The 16370-nt window shown below is 33.7% G+C and overlaps 2 pseudogenes; both read left to right on the top strand.

The window, feature by feature from the left end:
- The first annotated feature begins 110 nt into the window (after nt 1–110).
- LOC115954610 lies at nt 111–6208 on the top strand (annotated as a pseudogene).
- A 4624-nt stretch (nt 6209–10832) lies between these two features.
- LOC115955206 lies at nt 10833–15227 on the top strand (annotated as a pseudogene).
- Nucleotides 15228–16370: the final 1143 nt, after the last annotated feature.

Raw genomic sequence — 16370 nt, 5'->3', positions numbered from 1 at the left:
TAGAAGATTTGTATTTAACCCACATCAATATACATTATTATGTCACACTCACACAAACCCAAAGTATTTTCTAAAGCACATTTCCTATATCTTAGCAAATTCATCAGGAAATGTCAGCAGCAAAAGCAGGGAACACCACCACCAAAGAAGACTCCAGCAACCCTGGACCGCCACACTATCCGAAAAGTGGGTTTGAACCACAAACCCAAATCTATTATTTGATTAATAAACTTGGTGACCAACATAAAATCCCCACTAGGCCAAACCTTGACATTGCTACATATGTGCTAGCTCATTTCCCGCATCCCCACCAAGCAGTCAAAAATTGCACTCATAGACTCAGCCACAAATTAGCAGTTCACCTATGCATCGCTCCAAAGATCAATTCATTCACTTGCTAAGGGCTTGTACCATACTCTTGGGGTCAGTAAAGGTGATGTGGTATTTGTATTGTCACCAAACTCGCTCTTGTACCCAACCATATGCCTTGCAGTGTTCTCAATTGGTGCAATATTAACCACAGCCAACCCACTTAACACCAAGTCAGAAATAGCCAAGCAAGTAAGTGAATCAAGCGCCAAGCTAGCAATTTCAGCACCTGAAGAGCTTCACAAATTGGTCCCAATTGAGGTGCCTACAATTCTAACATCAAGAAAACCAAACAAAGATTCGTCGTCCTTGTCCATTGAAGAATTAATTGAAAGCTCTGATCATTTATATCAGTTGCCACAAGTCAAGATAGTTCAGTCAGACACATCAGTTATACTATACTCTTCTGGGACTACTAGTTCAAGCAAAGGTGCGTCTTGTTAGTACAATCACATGTTTTATTATGACTTACTATTTGTCTCTACTTTCTAGCATAAATATTAAAACAAAGACTTAATATATATGTCATTTTTTTTAATAATTCATTAGTTACAACGAGAAAGTTAAAAGTTTTTGTCGGAAATATCAAACAATTTCAATTGAGTTATAAGACTTTTGACTTAGCTTTGAATCAAGACATATCAATTATCCTTAATTCAAGCATAATAATAACCCATTGGCCATTGCGTTAATTATTGTGCATGTATACCCTCTATTGGATTTTGACAATACACAATTCAAATGCTAAAAATATAGTCGCTAAGCATATTTTAGTGTAGGCTCAAGCTTTTGAACCAAGGCCATCTTTATTGCACACAATGTGTGCAAATATGCACTACCCAATTACGAACCCTTTTATGTTTTCAGTGTATTTTGTGTAAATCACACTGTGTGCACTAGTTTTTGTGTGTAGTTCTAGTTTTTTCCCTATGGACCAAACCACATGATAATCATTTATTCTCTTTTATTTAATCAGGTGTAGTTCTAACACATGCACATTTCATCGCCGATGTGGCATTTCTGAGATGGACTGTGGACGTAAGCTCAGCTCAAAATGATGTATTTTTGTGTTTCCTTCCTATATTTCACATTTACGGCCTTTCTTTTTTCGCGCTAGGATTGTTTTGTGTGGGAACTACTACGGTGGTGATGAAAAAGTATGAGTTCCATGCTATGCTTCAAGCAATTAAAACACACAAAGTTAATCACATACCAGTTGTGCCACCAGTGATACTTGGGCTAGTAAAGTACAGAGCAAAGCAGGGTTTGAGTCTGAGTAATCGTCGTTGAGAAGGGTGACCACTGGGGCTGCACCATTGAGCAAAGAAGTAGGTGATGGGTTTAGAAAAAGGTTTCCAGGGGTAGAGCTAAGGCAAGGATATGGACTAACAGAAATCTGTGGAGCAGCAACGTTTTCGCCAACTCACAAAGAGGCTAAAGCTCGTTCGGGGTCATCAGGAATGTTGATTCCAAGCTTTTGTGCTAAGGTGGTTGATATTGAAACAGGAAAGTCCTTGCCACCTTATAGGGAAGGAGAACTGTGGCTGAAGAGCCCTTCTATTATGAAAGGTTATTTGGGAAATGTGGAAGCTACTGAAGCAACAATTGATTCAGATGGGTGGTTGAAAACCGGTGATATTTGTTATTTTGATGAGGATGGGTTTCTTTTCATTGTGGATAGGGTTAAGGAGCTCATCAAACATGCATAATGGGTATCAGGTACCTTAAAATTTTAGCACTAATTCAGTTTCTAACTTTTGTGATACTAGGGTTACAATAAATTTTGCTACATAAATCTCACAATTTGATGTGTTATCAATTATAAAAAAGGAAATTTAGACATTCATTTATTATGTGATTGAAGTGGCAACGTTAAACTAAGGGATTGATGGCTTAATTACTCCTACTTTGGAAAGCAAAATTTGACTTGGTTGGTGCTAAATGAAACAACTAATTAAAAGGGATACCAAATAGTATTTTGATTACTCGACTGGTGTTCAATGTGTAAGCAGGTGGCTCCAGCAGAACTGGAGTAATACTTCTGAGTCATCCTTCAATTCTCGATGCAGCAGTTATACCGTGTGTTACTTTCACATCTCTTTCACTCTAGCTCTATCTGTTACTCTATGTTTCTCTAACAAGAAAATTTTCTGGGTGGAAGATGACGAAGCAGGACAGATACCAATGGCATACTTGGTAAGAGTAGTTGGTTCTACGCTCAGTGAAGGCCAAGTGATTAAATTTGTGACTGACCAGGTTTGTCATCTTTTGTCTTCTTTCCTCAATAACCATCACTCTATGAAGCATAGGTGCGTTTCGGGACTCGGGTACGGGTGCGGTGTGGGACTTGAAAATTTTTGAAAAAGGTAAGTGCGGGTGCGGCGAGACTCGGCGATTAAAAAATTATTAAAAATATTTTTATTTATATTTTTAATATATTACTAAGCATACTTTTTCACATTATACAAACATATACCAAATTTAAGAGCAATAGTAGATAATAACTAAAACATGATGTTCATAAATTAAATACAACCCACAAGATTGAAACTAAAACATTCCATGATGTTCGGAAATTAGAATACGACTCACAAGTTGGAAACTAAAACAAAATACCAACATCATCATCATCAAGATCAATAGCTTCACTTCGAACTTCACTTTCACTAGTAGTAACACTAGTGCTAGCATTCCCAATAACCATGGCCTCCAACTCTGGCTTATCAAGTGTAAGGGCTGCATTCTCAAGAATTCCAACTCCTCCATGTATGTCGCTCTCATTCCAAGAGTCTCCTGCAATATCCCACATCTTTGTTGCTGTATATACGTACTTCTCATTGCGCCTTGAGAAGAGTCAAATATTAGAATGCACATATACCAAATCTTCAGCGCGTGCAGGAGCCATTTTGTTTCTTTTTAAGGAATGAATGAATTTGTATGTGCTCCAATTTCTCTCAGCACATGAGGATGAACAAGGTTGTCCAAGAAGTTTAAAGGCAAGGGATTGAAGAGTTGGAAATGCGAAGCCATGGTATTGCCACCAAACCAAAGAGAGTAAAGCCCACCTATCTGTCAAGGCATCTGGTGAAGGAAACCTCCCTACTAAAAATGCAACAAACTCAAACTTCACCACCTTTAATTCATTCTCATCTTCAAAGTATCAATCCAAACACTTGCTCCTTTCCATAGAAATTTCATGATCCCGATGTGGAGAGATGCGTTTTGAATTCTCCGAAAGCCATTCAATGGAGTAATACCTAGTTAAAGATTAAAAAACAAATATAGATGAAACGTGTGTTTTACTAAAAGGGGGAACTAAGGAAAATAGAAAATAAATGTACTTACTTAGGATTTAAGGAATGAGCCAAGCAATGTAGTGGTGTACAATTTTTAGTCCATCGATCAATGAGTATATCATACACCACACTCCAAAATGAGCTATACCCATCATCTTCCAAGCCTTCGTGCCGATATATTGCTGCCTTAACCTTCTCTATCATTGAATCCCACATCTCATACACAAGATGAAGACAAGGCTTATCTGTGTCGGCTACTCGCAGCATATCATAAATAGGTGTTGTGAATTCATGGATATAATCAACTTTATCCCACCAAAGATCACTTAGAATCATATCTTTCACGTTTTAAGCTTTTTCAACATTATTCTCCCTATAAGAAGCCCATTGCTCACTAATAGCCATGGCTTGAAGGCATCTTTTATCAACTTCAACCTTTTCAACATTACAGAAATCGAAGCAAATCTAGTATCAGCAACTTGGAGCAGTTTTAATGGACAAAATTCATTAAACATTGTCAACCTCATTGAATGGTTCATAATAAAAACACGTATGAAGGATGCATCATTAGCAATACGTGTAATCCAACTACATTCATCATATGTAACTTCATTCTTTTCAGTGTTTTTTGCTACACAAATATTTTTCAAAACTAGATTGAGAGTGTGGACAACATAGGGTGTCCAAAATATTTTAAGATACTCACTTTCAATAAGAGCTCCAGCAGACTTCATCACATTAGCATTATCAGTGATGACTTGGACAACTTTTTTATGTCCAATCTCTTTTGTAGCATCCTTCAACACCCCAGCAATATAATATTTGTCTTTGAACTCTCCTGACCCATCAATTGCCTTTATAAACACTAGACCCCCATCTGATACAGTTATAATATTAATAAGAGACCTCCTTTGTGGATCTGACCATCCATCAGAAACTATGCTTACACCATTTTCAAGCTAAAAGTCCTTAATTGGTTTCAAAAGTCTTTCAACATGAGCTCTTTCTTTTTGCAAAAGTGTTGTTCTCAAGGCATTGTATCCATGAGGAACATAACCTGGGATGCTATGGGTAGCAGCATATGCATATGAATTACGATAATATGGGTTCCTTGCAAAGTTAAATGGAAGCCCACTAGTGTAAAACATCCTAGCAATTCTACTATCCAATTCATGTCTAGCATTATTCTGGAATGCTTTCTCAATAGGAGAAATCCTAGTCACCTTCCTCCTCTTACCATCAACCGAATTTGTACTATCACTCCCTTCCTATCTCTGAAATGGGGAAATAGGTATAGGCCCACGACCTGGGAGAGGTGGGGGTAAGGGAATTCGACTTCTCTGTTCTCTCTCTAACTTATCATTCTCAACTTGATCATGCATTCGCTGCATTTCCAGCCTATGGCTCGGTGTCACATTAGGGCATGCTTTAATACCTTTATTAAGAATTTTTAATAAATGGGCCTTAACCCTAGAATAAGATCCCAAATAAACTACACCACAATAGTTGCACTTAAAGTATGTGTTTCCACCTTTTTTAACTGTAGCACTGGGTGGTTTTTCTACTTTAATCACATACTGCCAAAGAGGACATTCAGCATTTGGCACTTTTTGAGATGAAGTTTCTGTGCTAGTAACTTCATCCATTGCAAATTCAATAGATTCAATTTAACCTACAAATAATAACTATTAAGTATTAACTAAATAAATTTATAATAAATCAAACCCAAGTTCACAGATTCACAAATCACAATGAGTAATAAGTAATAACTATTAACTAAATAAAACTAAGACTGAAAACTAAGATTCACAAATCACAAATTCACAAATCACAAATCACAAATCACAAATCAAAGATCAAACTAAGATTGAAAGCTTTATATCAATACCTGAGTTAAGAATGCGTGAGAGAGAGCTGAAGAAAGAATGAACTGAAGTGAGTCAAGTGACTGAGTGCCGAGTGGCTGAGTGTCTCACAGCGAGCAGAGACAAAGGCAGAGAGCACAGAGAGAGTGAGAGACGAGTGACGGAGTGACGGAGTGAGAGAGAGGCAGAGAGCTGAAGTTTGGTGTTTGTGTGAAGTGAGTTGAAGTAGGGTTTAATATTAAGTTCAAACAGTGTGTTTCGCACCTTTTTTTTTTTTTTTTTGAATTTCGGCCTGAATAGGCTGTTTCGGCCGATACGGCCCGAGTCGGCCCAATTCAGCATGAATCGGCCCGAGTTGGAGCCGCGTCGGCACGAGTTGGCTAAAAAAAAAAAAAAAAAAAACCACGTGGCATGACGCGCGGGCAGCGACGTCCCTTGCGCATCGCCGCATCACGCCATGTCGGACGCGGGTGCAGCTCCTCTGGTGCCGCATCCGTGCTTCACAACCATCACTAAACTCTTTTGTAATTTATGTGTATATGGAACTTTCAGGTGGCCCCATACAAGAAACTAAGAAGAGTCAGCTTCACTAGTGCAATTCCAAGGTCAACTTCAGGCAAGATGTTGAGAAAGTACCTGGTTTCACAAAGCGAACAGCAATTTATCTCCAAATTGTAACGGTTTTCTCTTCTTTTTTATTTTCTTTGCCGCTCGAACCTAAATAAGAGCTTCAAGAAATGAATTGATCAGGCATGATATTTGCAGCCGTCTAGAAGATAGGCCTTTAGAGGTCAAACTGTATAATGGTTTGTAACTTTGTACGAATAAAGTTCAAAGAACTTTCGTTTGCCTGCCTGATTTGCGGTTCCCACATGTGACAAATGATTCTTAATTTATAACAGTTTAGGATAAACTGTGATTATTAAGAGATTACATTAGTTAATTGATGGGTTGAGAGTATTAACTCGGTTGTTTAAAGAATATGTGATACATCATTATAATAAGCATGTTGGTCAAACTTAATATTCGGCATTGACGAAGTATGTACCCCAACGGCCAACTTATACCACAATTATGACATGATTAGCTATAAATAATAGATAAAAAGTTATGAATTCATATAAAAGTAGTAGACAATTACTCAAAATTCATAATATGAAATAGCCATTAGAACGAGGATAACCATTTTCTTCCATTTGGCATATATAGAATTGTCATTTACATCATGTCTCATTTTACAGTAACCATTATTTAAAAAAAAAAAAAAAAAAAGAAGAAGAAGAAGGACATGCATTTTATATTAAAATGCACTTAAGAACTAGTGCTTGACCTATTGAATTTTTTTTTTTTAATGAAAAAAAAAAAAAAAAAAAAAAAAAAAAAAAAAAAAGGGCACAACGTGTAGAGGACCATGATGTATCAGAGATCTTTCAAATTATATGTAAGAACTAGTCGGTAATGCACACGAAAGTTTAACATAGTGTCCGTTTTGCCCATGATTTGAAAACCCAAATGCGTGATTCTAGCCAAAACGTAATATTTTAAAACATTTGACCCTGCAATATTAGTGAGAGTGTGTTTTTTAAAACTGCAGATTTTCACGTTTTAGAATAAGCAACTTCTAGGAGCTTTTCAAAATTGCGCGATTTGCAATCTTAAGTTATTACAAATTTTTTTCTTAAGAAAATTTCAAATAGCCCCACACAATGCCATCTCTCTGCTCCTATTCTGTTTATCCTCGCCAATCTTTGTTGAATTTGCCTCCAAATATCAGGTAACCATTCTTTATTACCCATCCCCTGAATTTATTTGATAGATTTGGACTTTTTGCATGGCGATTAACTGTTTGTTATTTTTGCGGCAACCATTATAGTAGGGAAGAAAAGACATGCATTTTATATGAAAATTCAAATTAAGAAACAGTGCCTAACCTATAGAATTGTTTCTAATGAAAATCAAAGCACAACATGCAGAAGACCATGATGTATTGGGAGATCTTCCTCATTAAATACGTAGAAACCAAAACTTATTAATATGAATTGTTATACCTTCAAGTGAAACTTATTAATGTTAAAAGAATATATATATATATATATATAAAATAGTATGCTATTAAAATAATAAGCATGCTTAGGTAATAAGCATCCCTAAGACTTATTAATATTCTTTTAATAACATTATTACTTAAGACTTAGGTAATAAGCATACTATTAAAAGAATATATATATGAGAGTTAGGTTCAGGTTACACTTAATGTAACTCTAAGTAATGTTACACCATCCAATAAATTGTAATAAAATTCATATTTTGAAAATTCTACCATTGAATTCCATAATCTATATGTTTTTAACATTCATGTCAATCTAACGGTGAATTTGTAAAAATTCACATCCACTTAAAAAAATATTGAATGGTGTATCATTACTTAAAGTTACATTTGGTGTAACCCTAAGTAATGTTACAACTCCACTTAAAAAAATATTAAATGGTGTATCATTACTTAAAGTTACATTTGGTGTAACCCTAAGTAATGTTACACCACCCAATAACTTATTATAGAATTCATATTTTGAAAATTCCACCATTGAATTCCATGATCTATATGTTTTTAATATTCATGCTAATTTTCATATCAATTGGATGTTATTTACCATTCGATCTATAAACTCATTTTTTATATATTATTTTAAACTACAAAAACTTGAATTTAAACAATTGATTGATGACATGGATATTATTCTTTGATCACCTCAAAATTTTGCAAGTATAGAGAATATATGAAAATAATGTAATCTAACAGTGGATTGGTCAAAATTCGCATTCAATTAAAAAATATTGAGTAGTGTAACATTACTTAAAGTTATACCATGTGTAACTTGAATCAAACCCTATATGAGTTTGGTATATAGGGTTGGGTTCAAGTTACACCAGGTGTAATTCTAAGTAATGTTACACCACCCAATAACTTGTTATAAAATTCATATTTTGAAAATCCCACCATTGAATTCCATGATCTATATGTTTTTAACATTCATGTCAATTTTCATGTCAATTGGATGTTATTTACCATTCAATCTATAAATTCATCTTTTATACATTATTTTAAACTACAAAAACTTGAATTTAAACAATTGATCGATGACATGGCTATTAATTTTTTATCACCTCAAACTTTTGCAAGTATAGAGAATATATGAAGATAATATAATCTACTAGTGAATTTGTCAAAATTCGTGTCCAATTAAAAAATATTGAGTGATATAACATTGCTTAAAGTTACACCTGATGTAACTCTAAACAATATTACACTACCCAATAACTTTTTATAGAATTTAAATTTTGAAAATCCCACTGTTGAATTCCGTGATTTATATGTTTTTAACATTCATGTCAATTTTCTTGTCAATTGGATGTTATTTACCATTCAATCTATAAACTCATATTTTATACATTATTTTAAACCACAAAAACTTGAATAAAATTAATTGATTGATAACATGGCTATTAATCTTTGATCACCTCAAAATTTTTCAAGTATAGAGAATATATGAAAATAATGTAATTTAACGGTGGATTTGTCAAAATTCGCATCCATTAAAAAATAATTAGTGATGTAACATTGCTTAATGTTTTACTAAGTGTAACTTGAACCCAACCCTATATGGGTTAGGTTCAAGTTACGCCTGTGTAACTTTAGTTAATATTACACCATCCAATAACTTGTTATAGAATTCATATTTTGAAAATTCCACTGTTGAATTCCATGATCTATATATATTTAACATTCATGTCAATTTTCATGTCAATTGGATTTTTTTACCATTCGATCTATAAACTTATCTTTTATACATTATTTTAAACTACAAAAACTTGAATTTAAATAATTGATTTATGACATGGCTATTAATCTTTGATCACCTCAAAATTTTGCAAGTATGGAGAATATATGAAGATAATGTAATCTAACTATGGATTTGTCAAAATTCGCATCCAATTAAAAAATATAGTGTAACATTGCTAAAAGTTACACTTTGTGTAACTCTAAGTAATATTACACCACCCAATAACTTATTATATAATTCATATTTTGAAAATCCCACCATTAAATTCCATGATCTATATGTTTTTAACATTCATGCCAATTTTCATGTTAATTGGATGCTATTTACCATTCGATTTTTAAACTCATCTTTTATACATTATTTTAAACTACAAAAATTTGAATTTAAACAATTGATTGATGACATAGTTATTAATCTTTGATCACCTCAAAATTTTTCAAGTATGGAGAATATATGAAGATAATGTAATCTAATGGTGGATTTGTCAAAATTCGTATCCAATTAAAAAATATTAAGTGGTGTAACATTACTTAAAATTACATCATATATAACTTGAATCAAACCTTTTATATATATATATATATATATAACTACAGTCGTTGTTAACCCAGAAAATGTAGAAGAATATATAATTCTAAGATTTTTAATAATAAAAAACGGGTAAGAGGGATCATAGCTAGTAATATTTTACCGGCCAGATTTAGTGAAGTATAGCTAATATATAAGAGTAATTATGTGAGCTATACGAAGACATATAATTATATAACAATAATGATATGACATGTACAGGGACAAGTCAATTAATACGTTATTTACGATGGGTTTCAATTCATGGGGTCATCGAATCATCTGTTTATTTACCCTTTCTTACAATTTAGCGGCCGAATTACAATATTATAATGTGTTTCAACTTCAACAAAAGCTGTATAAGATTGTCTTTTTATCTCTTATTTGCACCTGATATGTTTTTTTTTTTATATGTTGTTTTGTGATTTGTTTGTTCGGTTGCTTATTGGATAAAAAAGATAATTAATCAAGTACGAATCATCTAATTACAAGACACCATGCCCTGATCGCCTAGTTATCACATACACTAATTGATGTACTAATCAATGTCAATGCTAGATCTTGTCTAACATAAAAGACAGTAGCAAAGCAAAAGACAATAGCAAAGCATATACAAGAATAGTTACAGGACTACAAATTATTTCTCAATTTTTTATCATAATTCTGATGTGACAGATTGTAAGTGGTTACTTATCACTTATATATGAAATTACTATTTTAATTTTAAATTTTTTTTCCTCCAGTCACACACTCTTCCACATTATAGTTTTGGTGAAGTGTAATTTTTTTTAGTACTATATTTTTTCCATTTATAACCCACAACAATTAACATTAGTTTGTCCCCAAGGTTTTGTCTGAGCACATTTCCTACAGCTTAGCAAATTCATCAAGAAATGTCAGCAGAAGAGGCATGGAACACCACCACCAAAGTAGTCTCCGGCAACCCTCAACCGCCACATGTTCCGAAAAGTGGGTTCGACCCACAATCCGGAATCTACCATTCCCTTGATAAACTTGATGAACACCAACAAATCCCCACTATGCCAGACCTTGACACTGCCACATATGTGTTATCACAATTCCCACATCCCCACCAAGCAGAGTCACAAATTGCACTCATTGACTCTTCCACTAATCAACAAGTCACCTATACACAACTCCAAAGATCAATTCGTTCACTTGCTTCAGGTTTGTACCATGCTCTTGGGGTCCGAAAGGTGACGTGGTGTTTGTCTTGTCACCAAACTCGCTCTTGTATCCAACCATATGTCTTGCTGTGTTCTCAATTGGTGCAATACTAACCACAGCCAATCCACTTAACACCAAGTCAGAAATAGTCAAGCAAGTACGTGACTCGAGAGTCAAGCTAGCTATTTCAGCACCTGAAGAGCTTCACAAATTAGTCCCAACTGGGGTGCCTATTATTTTAACTTCAAGAAATCCCAACAACGATTCTTTGTCCATTGAAGAGTTGATTGAATGCTGTGATCAGTCAGAGTTTCCACAACCCAAGTTGGCTCAGTGAGACACAGCAGCTATACTATACTCTTCTGGGACTACTGGGACAAGCAAAGGTATCGTTTGTATTACTGTATATGCACTATGACTTAGTATTATATTTGTCCTTTATATGTTACTGTATATGTATCTTAGTCATGTATCTTTATTATGTCCAGAATCAAGGAATCAACGCATATCAATTTCCTTGCTTAATCAATGGCTAATATGCCTTATTAATTATGTATATAATTATATGTGTTATATTGGGTTTTGGTAATACACAATTTAGAACAGTAAAAATGTAATCACAAAAAGTTTTTGGTTATGTACGTGCAAATCATGTAAATCCTTTTTTTTCCTCTAAATCTTTTATCTTCTTTTATTTTAACTGGTGTAATTCTAACTCATGCAAATTTCTTTCTGCTCTCTAAATTTTTTTTTCTTTTATTTTAACAGGTGTAATTCTAACGCATGCAAATTTCATTGCCGTTATGACATTACTGAGATGGTCTGTGGACGTAACCTCAGCTCAAAACGACGTGTTTTTGTGTTTCATTCCTACGTTTCCCATCTACGGGCTTGCGTTTTTTGCACTAGGATTGTTTTGTTCGGGAACCACTACGGTTTTGATGCAAAAGTTTGAGTTCCAAGCTATGCTTCACGCAATTAAAGCACACAAAGTTAGTAACATACCTGCTGTGCCACCAGTGATACTTGGGCTAGTAAAGTACACAAGCAAAGCAGGGTTTAAGTCTGAGTTATCTTCGTTGAGAAGGGTGGGCTCAGGGGCAGCACCTTTGAGCAAAGAACTGGGTGATGGGTTCAGAGAGAGGTTTCCATGGGTGGAGATAAGGCAAGGATATGGACTAACAGAAAGCTGTGTAGCAGCGACATTTTTTGTGTCAGACAATGATGCTAAAGCTCGTTCGGGGTCAGCAGGAAGGTTGGTTCCAAGCTTCTGTGCTAAGGTGGTGGATATTGAAACTGGAAAGGCTTTGCCACCATATAGGGAAGGAGAGCTGTGGCTAAAGAGCCTTACTATTATGAAAGGTTATTTGGGAAATGTGGAAGCTACTTCAGCAACAATTGACTCTAATGGGTGGTTGAAAACAGGAGATCTTTGTTATATTGATGGGGATGGATTTATTTTGTGGATAGGATTAAGGAGCTCATCAAACATAATGGGTATCAGGTAACTTGAAATTTTAGCACAAATTTAGTGTTTTTAAATTTTAACTAATCCAAACTTTGAAAAGGTATTTCATACATCTGATATATGGATCCTCCTTCTTACAATGTGTATCATGTGGGATTCACATGCTGTGAGAAGAATGATGCATTTATTATCAGATCAATTAATAATAATTCTTTATCTCATTGTTAGTGTCCAACCTTTTGATTTTTTTTCAAATTTCAATTATTTTATAACAATAATAATAACATAGCCTTACCTCAAAATATGGAGTCAATTATGTATCCTCAATAGATTAAAATGGGCCAGTCATATTAATTCTAGAAAGAGCCCCAATGTTTATCCATATTGGATCCATATAATAAGAGAATGACTAAATTTTAGTTTGAATTGTCAACCTATCACAACCCTCCTCCTTTATCCAGGTTTGAGACTGGCTATGAACTAAATATATGGTACTAAGCACAAATACAAACAGGGTTAATTTCAATTATTTTATAATAAAAAATAATATAAAAAAAAGTGCGACACGCTCTAAATGATTGAACATAAAGTGGAATACTCAGAGTGAGACAGAGGATTTTTATTCTCAAAAGCATAAAATAATTATTGCACAACACGAGATAGTAAACTAATTACTTGATCGGTGCTCAATGTGTATGCAGGTGGCTCCAGCAGAATTGGAAGCAATACTTTTGAGTCATCCCACTATTATGGATGCAGCAGTAATACCGTGTGTTACCTTTAACACTTCTCTCTCACTCTAGCTCTCTCTCTCTCTCTCTCTCTAACCAAAAAAAAATGCAGTGTTGAAGATGATGAAGCAGGGCAGATACCAATGGCATACGTGGTGATGTGCATGAAATATATACAATAAAGTACTCACATATCTACATATTTAGCCTTACTTTTATGTTATTTTGTGACTGATTATATGACTGATTATATAATATCTTTGTGTTGTAGGTAACAAGGGCTTTACATGCAAAGTGGGGCTAGGCCAATTGAATCAGGCCAACTTACATCCAGCCAGGCATTAATTCAAGAAAAGACCAACCCAATTAAATTTAAGTCCAATTGGAGTAAGGAATCAAAGGAAATTTGCGCCAAATCCAAGTCCAATTCGGATTAGGATTCCAGACTGCACATCAGTTAGTATTTTTGGTATAACTTTCGGCTCAGATGTCCAATCGAGATGATTCAAGTTGGGCTGGAACGTTAACTTAAAGGGCTACAACTTTTTAGTTTACCAAAAGTCCAAATTCTGAAGTTAAATGGGCCAAAACTGTCGGTTAAATGAAGCCTAAAAATCTGGGATTTTCTCTAAACGGAAATTCAACTTGTAATAGGATTCCTTGACCTATTTAAGGACTCTTTAGGGCAAAATTCAGGGAGGCTGAGGCAGAGGCAGAGGCTAGTGCTAAGGCTGAGGGCTGAATGTATAGAGAGTGCGGCTACTTCTTTGGTTTTCTTCTATGACAGTTAGTTTTATTTTATTTTTCTAGTTTAATGTTTAGTGTTTTATTTTTGTGTTTTCTTTCAATTACTATGAGTAGCTAAATTTATAATTAGGGTTGAGGATGAAACCTTGTTAAGGATTATCAGTTATATTTATGTGATTTGATTTTTCCCACAATAGTTGTTCTTTAATGATTTAAATTGTTCTTGCTTCATATCAATTGACTAAGATGGAAATCTAGATATGAGTTCAATCATGTTTTTCTCATGATTTAGGATTTGTCTTAATTAATTGAATGCTTGGTTTATTAATTCTTGATTATAAAATTAGATATCTCTTGTGATTTGTCTGTCAATGGATACAATTTATGATTTGATTTTTAGAATTGGATATATCTTGTGATTTGTTTGGCTACGGATACAATTGATGATTTGGTTTTATACTTAAGAAGCAAAGAAGAACATGCTTTTGATTTTTAAAATAAGGGTTTAAATGATGATATTTTCCATGATAACAAGATTGATTTCTAGATTATCATGTAGTGAGTTGGGAAAAATTAATGATCATAAATATATGCTGATATGACTTACAAGGCGGATTCCAAAACCTTAATTCATTTCTCTTAATTGTTTACATCTTTTTATTGCTTTATATCTTTGCTTAGTTTAATTATTTGCTTAGTTTATTTTATTGCAACCAACCAATTTTTATTTAACCTAGATTAGGATTAATTTGGTTAAGGTTTAATTAATTTTCCTACATTCATACAAGTCCCTGTGGGTTCGACCTCGTTCTTGTCCAACTATACTTCGGTACGGTTCGTACACTTGCGAGTATTTTAAAATTTCAACAACACGTGGTAAAAGCAGTTGGTTCTGAACTCACAGAAGACCAAGTAATTCATTTCGTAGCCAGCCAGGTTTGTCATGGCTCTAACTCTGTCCTCTTTACTCAGTAGCCATTGCTGAACTCTCTTTTTTCCCCCCTAATTTGTGTATATGGAAATTTCAGGTGGCTCCATACAAGAAAGTAAGAAGAGTTAGTTTCACTAGTGCTATTCCAAGATCAGCTGCAGGCAACATCTTAAGAAAGGATCTGGTTTCACAAAGCAAACAACAACTTATCTCCAAGTTGTAAAAAAATTCTCCACTTTTTGATTTCCTTTGCTGTTGGAACCTAAATAAGAGAGCTTCAAGAAATGAAGTGCTCAATCACTACATCTTCAGCAGTCTAGAAGATATATAGGCCTTTCAAAGGTCATTTTGTGTAATGGACTGTTATAAAGTTAAAACAACTTCATTTGCCCCTAATGTTCCCAAATGTGAGATGGTTCGAATTTAGAACAGCATAGGACCAGTTATTAGTAACAGATTATTATAGTTTTTGATGGTTGAGAATATTAACTCTGTTGTTTGAATAATATGTCATTGCCAGCATGATGTTCAGTCTTTAATATTCTGTATTATATGAGGCATACCATTATAATGAGAGGTAATATTTTCTTCCATTTGGCATAGAATTGTCATAACTCATAGACACATATCTCATTTTGCAGAAACCATTATGGCGAGGCTATTGCTTAATTGGGAAGACATGACTCTTATAACAAAACTAGTTGTAAGCTAGAAAATGTAGTATATAATTATTTTACTAGAATAAAATCTAAAATTTGTAGGTTAAATAGTGCATGTATTATTTAGAGTCTATTTGAATAACGTTTATTGTTGAAAACTGAAAACATTATAGCAAAATCATTTTTAAATATGTAAATAGTGCCGTAGGACCCAGTTTTAATGAAAATTTTGTTGAATTAGACAACTTGTGGATCCCATGAACAGTGAACGGGACCCATTGACAAAGACACAAACGCGCTGAAATTTCATTTCAGTGCAATCCAAACTCTCTCTTAAATGTATTTTCTATTTTTATAAGTTATATGTAATGAAACATATAATATATTTTACATTTGACAACAATACCTAGTGATATATATAAAAAACGTAATTTAATAAATAAAAATTTAAATTACATAATTATAATATTATTTTATATAAATGATCAAGCTGTTATTAAAGGGATTTTAAAAAAATATATATATACCATAATTGGTTGGTTAATTTGAACTATTTGAAATTTAAATAAAAACATTCATAAGCTACATTATTTAAAAGATCTTATTGTTTGATTAATATTAGTTCAAAAAACGTTTAAATAACTTCATGTACTAATAGATTTGAACAAAATAATTAAATTAACTCATTTAATTATTTACAAGTAGAT

The sequence above is a fragment of the Quercus lobata genome, chromosome 8 (assembly GCF_001633185.2).
Source record: "Quercus lobata isolate SW786 chromosome 8, ValleyOak3.0 Primary Assembly, whole genome shotgun sequence".
Taxonomy (NCBI): Eukaryota; Viridiplantae; Streptophyta; class Magnoliopsida; order Fagales; family Fagaceae; genus Quercus; species Quercus lobata.
The sequence above is the reverse complement of the archived record's forward strand: the minus strand, read 5'-3'. Positions and strand labels throughout refer to the sequence as shown.